Raw genomic sequence first — 17,568 nt, forward strand, 5'->3', positions numbered from 1 at the left:
GCTGGGGGAGATTTACAAACTAAAGCAGCAAGAGAGAGAAAGGAAGGAAGGGAAAGAATGAGGGAGGAAGAAAGGGAGGGATATCACGTGATTCTCAATCTGCAGAATCAGCATTTTAAAAAAAAAAAACAACCTTCTGGCCACACCGCATGTGAGATCTTAGTTCCCCAAACAGGGGATTGAACCCATGCCCTGAGGTGGAAACATGGAGTCTTCAACCACTGGACAACCAGGGAAGTCCCAGAATCAGCATTTAAAAAAAAAAACAAAACTCTTCAAATGATTCTAACATGTAATCCATGTTGAGACCTACTGAATAAATGGACCAGAAGATTCTGATTCAGTAGGTTTGGGGTGAGCCAAACTTTCCGTATTTTTAAAGTGGAGACTGTGATTCCACTGCCCTAGGGCTTTGCTACTCAAAGTCTGAGCTGAAGTATCAGTGCATCCCTGGGAACCTGTAAGCAGACTCTCAGGCCCTACCCTCGACCTGCTAAATTGAAACCCACAATTCAACAAGACCCCGAGGAGATGAGCACATACATGAATGGGAGAGGCACTGCTCTCAGGCTCACGAGCTTTTTTCCGGGAGGACAGCGGTTTAGTCCTTCAATCAGGGCCAGTCCAGCTTCTCTCCCATCTCCACTCAGCCCCTTTTGAGGCTGCAGAATCTTTTCTAGTGTCACCAGCATAGTCTATCCTCAAAAGGTAGACTATCCTCGAAGGTCTGGGCCTTGCTGCGCCCATACCATGGGCATCTGTTCGTGGATACTTTGTTAGAAGGTCTGGGCATGCACACTGGTTGATGACTCAAGAGGGGGCTTGCAGGTCCCTCCTGCCAGGGCAGGACGTCACAGATGTGAGACATTGACTTGAGACCAGATCGTGGTTGCTTCACAGGAAGATCTCTTTATGGACTCCCCTGGTCATCCAGGGGCTAAGAGTCCACGTTTCCAATGCAGGAAGCCTGAAGTTCTATCCTTGGTCAGGGAACTAGACCCCACCTGCCGAAACTAAGAGTTCATATGCCACGGCTAAAGATCTTGAGTGCTGAAACTAAGACCTGGTGCATATAAATTAATTAAATATATATTTTTTAGAAAGAGGAAGATGATCTCTTTAGATCTGCAGGTTGGAGAAGGCAGACTTGTTTTGTGAGGTTCTGGGGCCAATCAGAGGAAGTCATAGGGATGGAGGTTAGAGTTCAATAGAAGGAAAAGTTTCAAATGAGCAAGAAGGGACTCAGTCAGGCAGAGAGAGCTTCTTGTTCCTGGAAGTTGAATGGCCTTCATTCAGAGCATCTGGATGCAACTTCTGGATTGGATGTGAGCTTGGGGGAGACCCCTGCTTGAGGCTGAAACATATAGTGCCCCGGAAAGCAGGGAGGCTCGGTCAGGAAGTGAGAAGACTAAGATAATTCAGGGTTCCACTGTGCCCGTCAATCATGAAGGCCGTTTGGCTAAATACAAACTATTGTTGGTGCATGAAATAATTTCCCTGTGGGTCTCCACTAGTTTGAAAGCTCAGTGAGGACGGTGGCTGGGCTGCTGGTGGGGTCCACGGTACCTGACATAGAGTCTGGCATACGAGAGCATCTGCCCAGTAAATGTTTGTTGATGTAAATGGAAACGGCTGAAAGTGAAAAGTGAAAATGTTAAAATGGCTGAAAATAAGATTTAATCTTTTCTGTCTGTGAATGGTAATTTTTGTGCACTCCTTTTGTGTCCTTTAAAGCGTTTTATGTCAGGTGTTCAGATTGAGTTTTTCTTATTTTCTCATTAAGTTCTAATTTTTTTTTCATCTAGCCTCTTTCTACATGGTATTCACTGTAATGGTAAAACAACTGAAATATCCTAAATGGCCCATGAGAGGGAGTTTGCTAAATCATTGATGGGGGGCAGGGATTGGGGAGGGAACTTCCTTATTGGTCCTACGGTTAAAACTCCACACTGCTAATGCAGGGCGGGGTTTGGGTTTGATCCCTGGTCAGAGAACTAGATCCCACATACCGAACGTAAATATCTGGCATGTTACAAAGAAGACTGAAGATCTCACATGCTGCAACTAAGACCCAGCACAGCTAAATAAATAAATATTTAAAAAAATTATTCCTGAACTCTCTTCCCCCAAAGGCTATTCACCAATACACATTAAAAACTTCCTAGCTGGAAGGATCCCAACAAGACATCAACAGCATGGTCTCTGGATGTATGGTAGTATGTTCTCTAGGAATTCTGTATATGCTGGTTTTTGCTTGGCTCTATATTCTGACTTTTTCTGTTCTGAGCATCTATTACTTTTGAGTAAGAAAAACTAGCCAACAGGAGCTGGACCTGTTCTAAACTTGATTTTCAACCTCTCATTTATTTTAGCCAGCTTTATCTAATTGACTGTATATTGTCACCTTGCTTATTTAACTTACATGCAGAGTACATCATGAGAAATGCTGAACTGGATGAAGCACAAGCTGAAATCGAGATTGCTGGGAGAAAGATCAATAACCTCAGATATGCAGATGACACCACTCTTAAGGCAGGAAGTGAACAAGAACTAAGGAGCCTTTTGACGAAAGTGAAAGAGGAGAGTGAAAAAGTTGGCTTAAAACTCAATATTCAGAAAACGAAAATCATGGCATCTGGTCCCACCATTTCATGCAAATAGATGGGGAAACAGTGGAAACAGTGACAGACTTTATTTTTTGGACTCCAAAATCACTGTAGATGGTACTGCAGCCATGAAATTAAAAGACGCTTGCTCCTTGGGAGAAAAGCTATGACCAACCTAGATAGCATATTAAAAAGCAGAGATATTACTTTGCCAACAAAGGTCCGTCTAGTCAAAGCTATGGTTTTTTCCTGTGGTCATGTATGGATGTGAGAGTTGGACTGTGAAGAAAGCTGAGCACCGAAGAACTGATGCTTTTGAACTGTGGTGTTGGAGAAGACTCTTGAGAGTCCCTTGGACTGCAAGGAGATCCAACCAGTCCATCCTAAGGGAAATCAGTCCTGAATATTCACTGGAAGCTGAAACTCCAATACTTTGGCCACTTGGTGTGAAGAACTGACTCATTTGAAAAGACCCTGATGCTGGGAAAGATTGACGGCAGGGGGAAGCCTGGCATGGTGCAGTACATGGGGTCCCAAAGAGTCAGACACGACTGAGTGACTGAACTGAACTGAACTGATCTAATTGACAATGTTTTTATTTGTGAAAATTGCACATTGGAAAAAATAAAAAAGTTAATGTTACCAATAACCAATGAGCAAGGAAGCTAATAGCCGAAGAAGTACAGGGCTTTCTGTGTCCCAGAGAAGCAGCCGGTCAGGGGCAGAAAGCAGGCCATGCCTTGCTGATGGGCACCTTTCTCTCACCGCACTCCTTTCCCTGCCCTCTGGGAGCCTCTGACAGCAGCGCTCTCTCTCTTCTTGTCTTCCTCCCTCTCTCTTTCATTAAGTCACAGTTCAGGGGTGCTTCAGACATCCATCATCCACGGCTTCACAGGCTGGCCATTCTGCTGTGTGGGATCTGTGTGGGTTCCAGAGGCCAGACAGTCATTAGCCCAGGCAGCCTCTTTCGTCTGCCCTTTGCTGTGCTGTGCTGTTCTTAGTTGCTCAGTCATGTCCGACTCTTTGTGACCCCATGGACTGTAGCCTGCCAGCCTCCTCTGTCCATGGGGATTCTCTAGGCAAGAATACTGTAATGGGTTGCCACGCCTTCCTCCAGGGGATCTTCCCAACCCAGGGACTGAACCGAGGTCTCCCGCATAGCAGGCAAATTCTTTACCATCTGAGCCACCAGGGAAGCCCAAGAATACTTGGAATAGGTTGCCTATCCCTTCTCCAGGGGATCTCCCCGACCCAGAAATTGAACCGGGTTTCCTGCATTGCAGGCAGACTTCAGCAGCTGAGCTACCAGGAAAGCCCTCATCTGCCCTTACTTCCTGTAAAACCACAGCAGGCTGCAGAGCAAATGCACTGAACTGCTGACGGAAGTCCTGCCCACCCACCCAGCCCCAGGACAGGAGCTGTCTGCCCACTTCATAAAGCTTTTTAAAAATGTGTTTATTTTGGCCACTGTGCACAGCATGCAGGATCTTAGTTCCCAGACGAGGGATGGAACTGGAACCCCTGCATGGGAAACCAGATTCCTAACCACTGGACCACCTGTCTGCCCACGTTGAAAGTCTGCTTTTGGGAGATCTGCGAAGGCTGAAGGCAGGCCTATGTATTTCTGTCACCTGGGACGTTACCTGGGAGGATCCAGGTAATACTGACAAGTCCTCCACAGGCACTTCCTCTAGGCTGGCTGTGGCTTGCTCTGAGCCAAGTAAAAGGAGTGGGGCTCTTCTGTAAGTGTCCTTGGCATTTTGGGTTGGGCTTGGGATGGGGCTGTAACCCTTTTTTCATTTGGATAAGGCCCAGTGGAGGTCAAAGCTAGTCAAAGCTATGGTTTTTCCAGTAGTCATGTATGGATATGAGAGTAGGACCGTAAGGAGATCAAATCAGTCAATCCTAAAGGAGATCAACCCTGAATATTCATTGGAAGGACTGATGCTGAAGCAGAAGGTCTGATACCTGATGTGAAGAGCTAACTTACTGGAAAAGACCCTGATGCTGGGAAAGATTGAAGGCAAAAGGAAAAGGGGGTGACAGAGGATGAGATGGTTAGATAGCATCACTGATTCAATGGACATGAGTTTGAGCAAACTCTGGGAGTTAATGAAGGACAGGGAAGCCTAGTGTGCTGCAGCCCATGGGATCACAAATAGTCAGATATTACCTAGCAACAGGAAAACAACGACAGTGGAGGGGACGTGAGAGTGTCCCTGCTGCATCAGAGCCCATGCTAGCAGCCCCAGGCTCGGCAGAAGCCCAGTAAAGGCTGACCATGCTGCCTGTAAGATACATGGGTGAGTGGATCTCGGATTTCACAGCTGAGAAAGGAGCCTGAGGATTTTTTTTTTTTCCTGGCTTCTGGGCAGATGAGTGCATGGCAGGTGTTCCGGGGGCCCTACAGTCAGCCTGGGATACATTTTGTCCTGGAGCCCTGGTCTGTGGTGAGGCATGTCTCTGGGCTAAAATGATTCTCGGAGGTGGCTCCTGGGCCTGGGTGTCTGCTGGGCGAAGGTGCTTTGGAAGAGCAATCAAGAAATTCTGAAGGCAGAGGATGGGGGACTTGAACCTGAAATACTGGCAGCTTTTCTGTTCTGAGCATCTATTACTTTTGAATAAGAAAAACTAACCAATAGGCACTGGACCTGTTCTAAATTCGATTTTCAATTTCTCATTTGTTTTAGCCAGCTTTATCTAATTGACCATGTTTTGAGAAAATTGTACCCATGGGAAAATGGACCAGGCAGGAAGCAAGTTAACATAGACATACAAACCCTATCTAGGGTTTGTGGGACACCTCAGTTAATTTATTAACGTTATAAAAGGTAATGTATGCGGAAGCACCGTGGGCAGGAAACCATCTCCCACCAACTCAGAGAAATGTGTTAAATAAAAGTGACCTTATAAAAGGAAGGGCAGCCACACCAGGCAGACTTAAACACACTCATCTCACTGATGGAGAGGGTGTAGGGAGGTGGGCCTGAGTGTGTAAATGGGCGATAATCTTTCATTCAGGCAACTTATCAGTGTGTTACTGGAGACTTTAAACGGTTCATACCTTCTCACGCAAGTGTTCCAGGTATAAAATTCTACTCTAAACAAATAATCATTCTTACACACACACACACACACACACTTTTATGTGGATGCATGCGTGTGTGCCGTGTTTCTTCAGTCGTGTCCAACTCTGTGCAACCCTGTGGACTGTAGCCCCCGGGCTCCTCTGTCCATAGGATTCTCCAGGCAAGAACACTGGAGGGGGGTGCCCTGCCCTCCTCCAGGGGATCTTCCCCACCCAGGGACTGAACAGACGACTCTTACGTCTCCTGCAGTGCCATCTGGGAAGCCCTTTAATGTGTGTGTGTGTGTATGTTAGTAGCTCAGTCGTATCCGAGCATGGACTGTAGCCCGCCAGGCTCCTCCATCCATGGAATTCTCCAGGCAAGAATACTGGAGAGGGTTGCCATTTCCTTTTCCAGGGGATCTTCCCAAACCAGGGATTGAACCCAGGTCTCCTGCATTGCAGGCAGACTCTTTACCATCTGAGTCACCAGGGAAGCCCCCTTTTATGTGTATATGCGCACAAACAAGGGTTTTTCAGCTCTTCAGCTCAAAGTTCTTCTCATTTTTATTGTTTTTATTGAAGTATAATATACATTAAAAAATGCACATGTCCTAGGAGTACGGTTTGATGAATTTTCACAACTAGGAGGACCCATGGACCCAGCACCCAGATCGAGAAACTGTATGTTATGAGCATCCCAGACGGCCCCTCTGCTCCGCTCTTCCAATCACTTCTGCCCCCCCACCCCCACCATGTAACCTTGACCCTTTTTCTCTGACTTTTAAGAGCATTGATTAGTTCTATTTTTTTGCATTTTATATAAATGGAATATAAATAGTATGTGCTCTTTTTCAGAGTTCTTTATTATGAAAACTAACACACATACAACTCCCACACACAACTGTCCAAAAAATAAAGCAATGGTTAACTACAGAAGAAATTATATTTAAGTAATGGACTACAATTCAGTCATTAAAATTACGTTTTTGGGGATTATTTTGTGCCTTGGAAGATGCTTCCAATAGTTAACAGGAAAAAAAGCAGAATATAAAACTGTATATAAGTTTATCGGCAATTAAAATATATATACTACTAATAATAATAATAACACCAGCTGACATTTGTTGGACACTCCCCAGGAACCAGGCAGTGTCCTATTACATCACTCACTCTGTTCTCTCCAAGCCCTCTGAGGTGGAGCCACTATCATTTGCCCCATTTTTCAGAGCAGTAAATGGAGGTACCAGGCTTGGGCAGCATGCCAAGGCCACACAGAGGGGTGGAGGTGGTGAAGTCAGACTTCTAACAGGGCCAGCGTGGCTCTTAGGCACGTCACAACACTACGACAAAATGCAGACGGGGGTCATCCCTGGGTGCCAGCACTGGGGGAGAAAGTCTGCCGACAGCCACAGAGCCTCCCAGGGCTTCTCTCCTCAGAACCCGAATCCTGTGCAGAGGGGCACGGGGGGAGGGTGTCACAAATGCGTGGCATCTGATGACTGTGCCCCAGAGAGGCTGCTTGCAAATTCCTGGCACCTGGGAAAGGCTCTGTCCCCAGCCTGATGAGGTCTGGCCGATTCAGCGTTTTATTCTGTTGAGTGAGCTGACCACCTTGCAGTCAATTCCTTTTCCACTCAAGCAAATCAGAGTGGATTCCTCTATGCTCTGACACAGGTTCATCCAGGGGAGTGAAGGGGAGGTAAGAAGCATGGTGCAGGGAGGCCCCGGCATGGCAGAAGGGCGGAAGAGGAGCCTGGGGAGGAGATAGAACAGGAGAAGCAGTGAGGATGGCCCTGGGTGCAGGGACCACGGAAGCTGGGAGGGGAGTGAGTTAAGGAGGCCACGTCCAGTGTTGGATGGTGCACAGAACTTGAGCAACATTGAGAACTGCGAAAGGGGCCACTGGATTCAGCAGCAAGGAAGCCTCTCCTGCCCTTGGCCACAAGCACTTCAGTGCAGATGGAAGTCTGGTTGAAGAATGAGAGTCAAAGAGGACGAGACATTGACTGTAGTTCTAAAGGAGATAAGGACAGGTGTTTAAGGGAAATCCAGGTAGAAAGGGGCTTCGTGGGTTTGGGTTTTGTGGATTGTTTTTGTTTTCACTTTTTTTTTTTTTTTAATATGGGAGAAGACACATGGTGTGTTTACACGTACAGAAAAAATAGTGTGAGTTTCCCGAGAAGGTATGAGAGACTGGCACCAAAGTGACACTATGCTGTGGGCTGGTCTCGGAGGGAAGACCCTCTGAGGAGGAGGAAGGGGAAGAGAATGGCTGCAGAGACAGGCAAAGACGAAAGGTTGAAGGACAAGATCTCCACTGGCGTCTGAGGACACACCAAAAAAAAGGTGCACTTGTTTTTGTGTGAAACCTTTTCCTTTTCCCTCAAGCAGAATAAGATGCTCATGCATTATAGGTAAATGTCAACACTTGAGAGGGCAGACTGGGTTAGAGCACAGTCAGGGCAAGGAAAGAATTCTCAGGAGTCAAGGCTGAGCCAGGAAACCTTGACACAGCAGCTCAAATGTATCAACAGAATAAGCTGAAGACTCTTTATCGAGACACAGCTTCACTCAAATTAAAAAAAAGAAACAAAACCAACCCTGCCATTGTGAGGTTGGTAGCTAAGTATGAGAGCCTCGAGGCTTTAGCTCAACAGCTTCAGAGCAGGACTTTTAAAATCTGCTGCTCTTGTTTTGCGTAGGCAAGACAGGGACAGGATTAAAAATTCAGAACACAAGGTCCAAGCAAAGAAGTCTGGCTGCCCCCACCCCATCCTTCTCTGACCTGCTTCTCTTGCTGTCCTGCACGTATTTTCACTCTTTATTCAGACATGAGTAACACAAATAAATATTCTTAGCTTGCATCTTTTTCCCTTCCTCCCTCCCTCTTTCTCCATTTCTTTTTTCCCTTTCCTTCCTTCCTTCCTTTCCCTTTTTCCTTTTACTGCCTGTATCTCGGAGGGCTCTCCTAAGTCCTCAGAGAGCTTCCCATTTCCAGCTACCTACACTCCTGCACGCGGCTGCACCACAGTTTGGGTGTCTAGTCTGTACAGATAGACACCTGGGTTGTTTCCACACTTTTGCTCTTACAACCAATGTAACCTTTACACAAGTCATCACATAGACGCACAGATGTCATCTGCAGGGTGGGGTTGCTAAACTTGTCACTTTAATACTGTCATCGTGCAATCCCTCCAGCAATATCTGAGAGAGCCTGTTGCTTACCACCCCCATGGCCTACCTCCAACCCCACTCGATGTGCAAACTTTGGGATTGCTGCCAACCAGAGGTTAAAATTGGTGTCTCTGTGCACTTTTAATAAGCATTCATCTTTTGCAAATTAAAACTGAGCATCTTTTCATTTTTGTCATTCTATCTGTTTTCATCCTTGGCTCCTTTTCTCTGTTTTGCTGCTGCAGAAGTTCTTAACCAGGGGTCTTTTTCAGAGGGTCTTGTGACTCAGATAAGGTTAAGAACTAAGGGATAAAAAGAACAATCACCCGAATCCATTACATATCTTGTGTTAAACATAAGAGGATTTTTTTTTAAGTTTTAAAAACATTTATTGAAATTGAATACATATACAGAAAAATGTATTTATACTATGTCACAGCTTGATGAATCTTCACAAACTGAACACACTCCTATAATCGACATGAGATCAAGAAACAGAATTACCAGCACGCCAGAAATAAGTAATCTTTCTCAATAAATAATCCCTCTGGTCCTCACCATTTATAGACTCTTTTCTTTTGTAGTTTCATTGCTTGATTCTATTTCTTGACCTTAATACTTTCCTGATGTCATCATTCAGTTTCCATGACAAAGCTGAACGAAATTTGAGCAAGAAGGTAAGTGATTCACAATTCTCAGTCTTCCAACAGTTTTGAAAACCCACCCTTTAGTTCAGTTCAGTTCAGTTGCTCAGTCGTGTCCGACTCTTTGCGACCCCATGAATCACAGCACGCCAGGCCTCCCTGTCCATCACCACCTCCCGGAGTTCACTCAGACTCATGTCCATCGAGTCCGTGATGCCATCCAGCCATCTCATCCTCGGTCGTCCCCTTCTCCTCCTGCCCCCAATCCCTCCCAGCATCAGAGTCTTTTCCAATGAGTCAACTCTTCGCATGAGGTGGCCAAAGTACTGGGGTTTCAGCTTTAGCATCATTCCTTCCAAAGAAATCCCAGGGTTGATCTCCTTCATAATGGACTGGTTGGATCTCCTTGCAGTCCAAGGGGATTCTCAAGAGTCTTCTCTGTAAAACCTCTGTAAAAAGGTTTTATCCCAATTACAGAAGGGATGATCTTAGGGCTCCCCCTGCTGGTGATGGTTCAGTTCAGTTCAATTCAGTTCAGTCGCTCAGTCGTGTCCGACTCTTCGTGATCCCATGAATCACAGCACGCCAGGCCTCCCTGTCCATCACCAACTCCCAGAGTTCACCCAAACTCATGTGCGTCGAGTCGGTGATGTCATCCAGCCATCTCATCCTCTGTCGTCCCCTTCTCCTCCTGCCTCAATCCCTCCCAGCATCAGGGTATTTTCCAATGAGTCAGCTCTTCGCATGAGGTCACCAAAGTATTGGAGTTTCAGCTTCAGCATCAGTCCTTCCAGTGAACACCCAGGACTGGTCTCCTTTAGGATGGACTGGTTGGATCTCCTTGCAGTCCAAGGGACTCTCAAGAGTCTTCTCCAGCACCACAGTTCAAAAGCATCAGTTCTTTGGCGCTCAGCTTTCTTCACAGTCCAACTCTCACATCCATACATGACCACTGGAAAAACCATAGCCTTGACTAGACAGACCTTTGTTGGCAAACTAATATCTTTGCTTTTGAATATGCTATCTAGGTTGGTCATAACTTTCCTTCCAAGGAGTAAGCATCTTTTAATTTCATGGCTGCAATCACCGTCTGCAGTGATTTTGGAACCCCCAAAAATAAAGTTTGACACTGTTTCCACTGTTTCCCCATCTATTTCCCGTGAAGTGATGGGACCAGATGCCATGATCTTCGTTTTTTGAATGTTGAGCTTTAAGCCTACTTTTTCACTCTCCTCTTTCACTTTCATCAAGAGGCTTTTTAGTTCCTCTTCACTTTCTGCCATAAAGGTGGTGTCACCTGCATATCTGAGGTTATTGATATTTCTTCTGGCAATCTTGATTCCAACTTGTGCTTCTTCCAGCCCATGATGTACTCTGCATATGAGTTAAATAAGCAGGGTGACAATATACAGCCTTGATGTACTCCTTTTCCTATTTGGAACCAGTCTGTTGTTCCATGTTCAGTTCTAACTGTTGCTTCCTGACCTGCATATAGGTTTCTCAAGAGGCAGGTCAGGTGGTGTGGTATTCCCATCTCTTTCAGAATTTTTCACAGTTTATTGTGATCCACATAGTCAAAGGCTTTGGCATAGTCAATAAAGCAGAAATAGATGTTTTTCTGGAACTCTTTTGCTTTTTCGATGATCCAGCTGGTGACCAGTAGTTACCAGGAAAACCTTCCCATCTCCTCTCCAGGCTCTTGAGGATGGAGTTTGGGACTCAAGTCACTGTAGACTTACTGTGAACCAGTGCACAGGGATGTCAAGTACAAATTGCCACTTACCTCTACAAGGATTAAATTGTCTGCTGTTGCTGCTGCTGATTTTCAACGCTCCCTGAAAGGAGTTCAGGATGGAGAGCAGAAATGAGGCACCCTTCTCTAGGAAAAACTGGCAGAACAGGTCTTCAGATAGTTGGACACTTTGAGGAGCCCACTTTATGAGCCCAATTCCTGCATCTCCTCAAATCTAGAAAAGTACTAAAATCCTTCATGGTGACAACTACTCCTCATGATTAGCAGAATCTCTGCAAAAAGTATGCGCTCGATTGCACGTACACCAAAATCACATATATACTAACCTTCCCCCTGCCTCTTTGAGCCCTTTGTCAGAGCTGTCTGAAATGCTGTCTCCTGGGCTGCAGTCCTCATTTTGCTCCAAATAAAACTTAACTCACAGCTCTCCTGTTTTGTATTTGCTAAGTCAGCAGAGGGATACAGTGAGGTTACTTAGCAAGGCAACCAGAAGTCCCCTTTCCCTTCCCATTCCCTCAGTCAACATCTGAGGAAGGCAACTATCAACTAATGGACCATAACAGCTTTGGGGGCTAAGCATAGAATGACAGCAAAGCGCAGTTACTCTTTGCTTCCCCACCTCTTGCTTCAGCTCAGTTCAGTTCAGTTGCTCAGTCGTGTCCGACTCTTTGTGATCCCACGAACTACAGCACGCCAGGCCTGCTTGTCCATCACCGACTCCTGGAGTCCACCCAAACCCATGTCCATTTAGTCGATGATGCCATCCAACCATCTCATCCTCTGTCACCCCCTTCTCCTTCTGTCCTCAATCTTTCCCAGCATCAGGGTCTTTTTCAATGAGTCAGCTCTTTGCATCAGGTGGCCAAAGTATTGGAGTTTCAGCTTCAACATGAACACCCAGGACTGATCTCCCTTAGGATGGACTGGTTGGATCTCCTTGCAGTCCAAGGGACTCTCAAGAGTCTTCTCCAGCACCACAGTTCAAAAGCATCAATTCTTTGGCGCTCAGCTTTCTTTATAGTCCAACTCTCACATCCATACATGACCACTGGAAAAACCATAGCCTTGACTAGACAGACCTTTGTTGGCAAAGTAATGTCTCTGATTTTGAATATGCTATCTAGGTTGCTCATAACTTTCCTTCCAAGGAGTAAGCATCTTCTAATTTCCTGGCTGCAATCACCATCTGCAGTGATTCTGGAGCCCCCCAAAATAAAGTCTGACACTGTTTCCACTGTTTCCCTATCTATCTGCTATGAAGTGATGGGACCAGATGCCATAATCTTCGTTTTCTGAATGTTGAGCTTTCAGCCAACTTTTCCACTCTCCTCTTTCACTTTCATCAAGAGGCTCTTTAGTTCTTCTTCACTTTCTGCCATGAGAGTGGTGTCATCTGCATATCTGAGGTTATTGATATTTCTCCCGGCAATCTTGATTCCAGCTTGTGCTTCCTCCAGCCCAGCACTTCTCAAGATGTACTCTATATATAAGTTAAATAAGCAGGGTGACCTCTTGCCTATTCTTCCCCAAATAAGGGACTGTTGTGAAGGGCCCTGCTGACTAATATTAACTTGTCAAAGGAGCCAACAGCCCCAGTTACAGGTCTCAAAAGGCAGCAGGCAAATAATTATTTACTGAGCAAGATGATGGATTGATCAATTGGCAGGTTCTCACTCAGCAGATTCTGTAGCATACGCTGTGCCAGGTACCCCGGTCACATGAGGCAATCCCACCGACGATGGGGAAGCGTGAGGGCCAGGGGAGCACTGGGTATAGGGACATTTAACCCATGCGCCTGCAGGGGCAATAGAGGCGGTGGGGGGGGGGGGGCGGCGCGGAATGGGGGAAAGCTGGAGGAGGAAATATGCTTCTTGGTCTCTGAAAGCTTAGAATCTAGTTAGAGACACAAGACATGTATGAATAAAAGGCTAAAAAAAACTAACTTGAGGTGGTGCCTGGAGTTGAGAAATGTCACTTGGGACTCCAGGCACCTCATTTTGGAGCCCTGGAGAGGGAGAGGGGCCCTGGGCTGACAAAGCTGAGAGGGGGTAGACAGAAGAGCTGGAAGCCCTTCAGTTGCTGTGAAGAACCAAAAAAAAAAAAAAAAAGAAGTCCAGGAAGTCAACAGGCCACTAAGTGGGATCTCAGGGAGGAAAGAGCTGGGAGGGTCATCACCACCCGGGATGTCCTTAGGGCTGTGGGTCCAAGAACTCTGCCATGTCAGGGGCCCCAGAGCTGAACAAATTCAAGGACATGGACTCAACGAATATTGGCTGGTGACCTAGAGATCTGATGCCAGTTTATTCATGTACAAAGGAAAGATAACTTCCCCACAACTGGAATGCTTACTGCTTTCCTCCCAGGGTTCCCCCTACCTTTTTAAAAAAAATATTTGGCTATGAATGGCAACCCACTCCAGTGTTCTTGCCTGGAGAATCCCATGGACAAGGGAGCCTGGTGGGCTGCAGTCCATGGGTCACAAGAGGACACGACTTAGTGTCTAAACCACCACCACCATGAAGTCTTAGCCACTGAAACTCCAAGTAACCCCCTGCCCCACTTGTTTCTTTCCTCCTGATAGTTCCCACCTCTCCAGTGGGGGGTGGAGGAGTGGGCTTGCCCTCCCTATGGCTCCACTGGCCACCTGCGTGCTGACTCCACAATCTCTTTCCAGTCCAAATCTCTCACTTGAACTTCAGACCCGTGTCTCTTTCTGTTCCTTGGACACCTCCATGTGGCTGCCCCTAAAATCTCTCAAGGTCAATGTGTCTAAACTGAGCTCATCATTTAGAAGTATTCTATCACAGGAAGGCACAGAGCATGTGAGAGCAGACTCTAGCCTGAGTGCCTCCGTTCAAATTCCAAATCCACCACTCACCAGCTATGTGACCTCAGGCACACAAGTTACTTAGCTTCTCTTGGCTTCAGTTTCCTCATCTGGAAAACGAAGATAAGGATAATCATATAGGACCACTGTGAGAAACTAAACTGAGTCTTCTGACACATAGGAAAAGCTAAAAAAGTATTAGCTTTCATTGTGATCTTCCACTTAATTGTGGTTCTTCCTCTGTCCTCTGTCAACTGGATTCAACAGTGACATTAGAAACAGGCAACAGGAACTTGCCAGGCAGTACAGCGGTTAAGACATCACACTTCCAATGCAGAGATGAGGGGATGTGGACTTGATCCCTGGTCAAGGAACTAAGATCCCATATTCTATGCTGTGTGGTGTGGCCAAAAAAAAAAAAGAGAGAGAGAGAGAGAAATATGCAACAATACCCATTCAGTCACTCAAACTAGAAAGCAAATTATTGTTGACTTCCTCTCCCTGCCCCTACTATTCACACACAACTTCTGATTTTTTGAAAATCAAAAGCTTTGATTTTAAAATAAAAAAAATTATTTTAAATCAAAAGCTATCTTCCTATATAAATTATTTCTGCAGTATAATTTGATGGAGTTAAGTCTCCTCTATTCAATCACTTTCCTGGAGAAGGAAATGGCAACCCACTCTATATACATGCCAGGATAATCCCATGGACAGAGGAGCCTGGTTGGCTAGAGTCCATGTGGTTGCAAAGAGTTGGACACACTGAGCAACTGAGCACACACGCATGCATTCAATCACTTATATGATTCATGTAACAAGGAAATACACTGTTGAAGGAATTTTACAGCTACCTTAGCTTTCTGATGGGCTTGCCTAGTGGCTCAAACAGTGAAGAATCTGCCCACAACGCAGGAGACATGGGTTCAATCCCTGGGTTGAGAAGATGCCCTGGAGAAGGAAATGGCTACCCATTCCAGTACTCTTGCCTGAAGAATTCCATGGACAGAGGAGCCAGGCGCGATACACAGTCCACAGGGTTGCAGAGTTGGACACGACTGAGTGAATAACTTTCATTTCATAGATTCTGGTTAGACGGCATTACTACGTGCGTTAATACCAAGTCAATTTCCTGAACAGAAAGTCTCCACATAAGTTCAGGGCCTTCTCTATGGCTAGAAAGATCCTGTGTTGCTGATGTAAGCAGCACACTGGGATTCTGGTTCCCTCAGGTCACGTGGCTTGTGGCTTCTCCCTCATTCTAAGTCAGGAGGTACCAGTGAGTCAGGCCTGTATCTAATGATGTGAAGTTTCAGGCCACATCACTGAGGTATGAGTTAACAGACTTTATTTCCTAGAGGCTCTCATCTTCCAAATACTCCCCAAGAAGTGAGCTACGTTCTCAGAAAGCATCCAACTTTATGATGGAGACATGCTTACCTAAAATGAAGCATTTTAAACCATTTTTGTTTTAGTATTTTAATGCCATATGGGTATAAATAAGGTAAAATGAAGAATTCATCAAAACTGTATGGAGCACCTACTAACCTCCAGGATCTGTCTTAGGCTTTGGGAATTCAACTCATCTAGATATAGTCCTTGCCCTCAAGAATGTGTGGTTTTATCTGAAGCAGTATTTTCAAATAGCTTAAGAACACATCTTTGGTCATGATGAAATTCACTTGGGAAATTCACTGAAGGAAAAAAATGCATCGTATTTTCCTGTTTCTTTTTTTAAAAATAATTTTGGCCACTGTGAGGCAACTAGAGGGATTACAGTTTCCTGACCAAGGACTAAACCCTAGCCATAGCAGTGAAAGTGCCAAATCCCAACCACTAGACCACCAGGGGGAGAAGGCAATGGCACCCCACTCCAGTACTCTTGCCTGGTGAATCCCATGGACGGAGGAGCCTGGTGGGCTGCCGTCTATGGGGTCACATAGAATCGGACACGACTGAAGCGACTTAGCAGCAGCAGCCGCCGCAGACCACCAGGGATACTTTCCTGTTTCTTAATCTTTTCTAAGAGATGTTGAGAGATGGGCAGCAGTGGATAGCCCGGCTTTTGAGACTGTTCCAATCCTTATTTTGTCACTTTCTAGCACTGTATGACACAGGAAAATGGGCGACAGAAGAAGTTATCTGAGTCCCAGTTACCCTCATCTGTAAAATGTGCAAAAACCACAGGAAGATTAAATGTGCAAACATGTGCATGGCTTTGCATAGTGGAGGACAACCATTATTAGCATTATTAGGCTTGATGTTGGAAGTTCACAACTAACAGGTTTTTTTCATCCGTTGTCAGTTACTGAGCCTCTCCTACTAACAAGGAGATTCAGAATGTTTTACCCAACGCCCATGGCATGCTTTAACCACCATGTCCAGTGACCTGTACATGGGTCAGGCCTTCCAAGATCTAGCTGTAGGTAGGTTAAATATACATTTTCAGCAGCCTATCTAGCTAGGTGATTATAGCTAAGGTACTGGGGAGTAGGAGGGTCCCGTTTTGGTTCCGGTGACAACTTCACATAAAGGCTGGGCCAGGACCAACTTTAGCCCATTCTATTGAGGAAAGCCATCTTTTCCCATACAGCCCTGATAGGTGATCTGAGAGCTGCAGACGGGAGCTTGGGTGCGGTGAGTGAGGAGAGGTACAGCGAACTCCGCAGAACCACTCCTCTTGTTGGAGGGAGTGGCAGCTGAAGGGAAGCCCACTCCTTCTCAGCCTGTCATGAGTCATACAAATAGACAAGATACCTAAAAAATCACCTACTTAGGTGACCTGCTCAAACCTTTTTCGCAAAATTTAGTATGCATGTGCGTCTCTCTGTTGAGATGGTCTACAGTTCTCCCCAGATTCTCAAAGGAGTCCATGCCTTGGGGAAAAAAAAAAAAAAAACGAGATTCGTTGAAATAGTCCGAATGGAGAAACTGAGGCCCAGAGACGAAAAAGCGAGTTGCCTCAAGTCAAACAGGGATATACTAAAGGCATTTCAGTTCCGATTCCGGTGTCACGTTCACGGTTCTGACCGTGTCGAATACCTCCTTGATTTCTCTGCAGCCCTGGAAGATCCTTGGGAGGCGAGGGCTCTCGTCGGAGCTCTGGAGATGTCTCAGCAAGTTCAATGCGGGCGTCGAGGGGGCTCTCGCCAATCGCTCAGACGGGGTCCATTGCCGTGAAGATTCCCCCATCATGGCCTCACCCCGAGGAATCCCGCAGCCTTGTCAATTCCAGGTACGGCACCAAACACCAGGAGACCCGCAGAAGTGGAGGCGGCTGGCTGGCGAAACACGCCCACTCACTCACCTGACCAAGAAGAAGCGGGCAAGCCCCAAAATCCCATCCCCAGCGAACCCTTCGCGGAGGGAGGAGCCAGTGAAGAGAATAACAGGAAATGACGTCAGGCGCACGTGTTTCGCGAGGGGCTGGCGCCAGGCTTTTGAGACGCGCGGCCACGGCCTCGCGCCTGCGCAGCCGCTGCCCTCCCGCGTCG

At 46.2% G+C, this 17,568-nt stretch overlaps 1 long non-coding RNA gene across 1 annotated transcript; it reads right to left on the reverse strand.

Annotated features, from left to right (window-relative positions):
* Positions 1 to 14,256: 14,256 nt before the first annotated feature.
* LOC120869562 lies at positions 14,257 to 17,531 on the reverse strand. Its single transcript, XR_005722555.1, has 2 exons — positions 17,117 to 17,531; positions 14,257 to 16,950 (listed from the first exon to the last, which is right to left on the reverse strand). It is a non-coding gene; the product is annotated as an uncharacterized LOC120869562 (long non-coding RNA).
* Between the last annotated feature and the right edge of the window lie 37 nt (positions 17,532 to 17,568).

This window comes from Oryx dammah, unplaced genomic scaffold, assembly GCF_014754425.2.
Source record: "Oryx dammah isolate SB20612 unplaced genomic scaffold, SCBI_Odam_1.1 HiC_scaffold_10, whole genome shotgun sequence".
NCBI lineage: Eukaryota > Metazoa > Chordata > Mammalia > Artiodactyla > Bovidae > Oryx > Oryx dammah.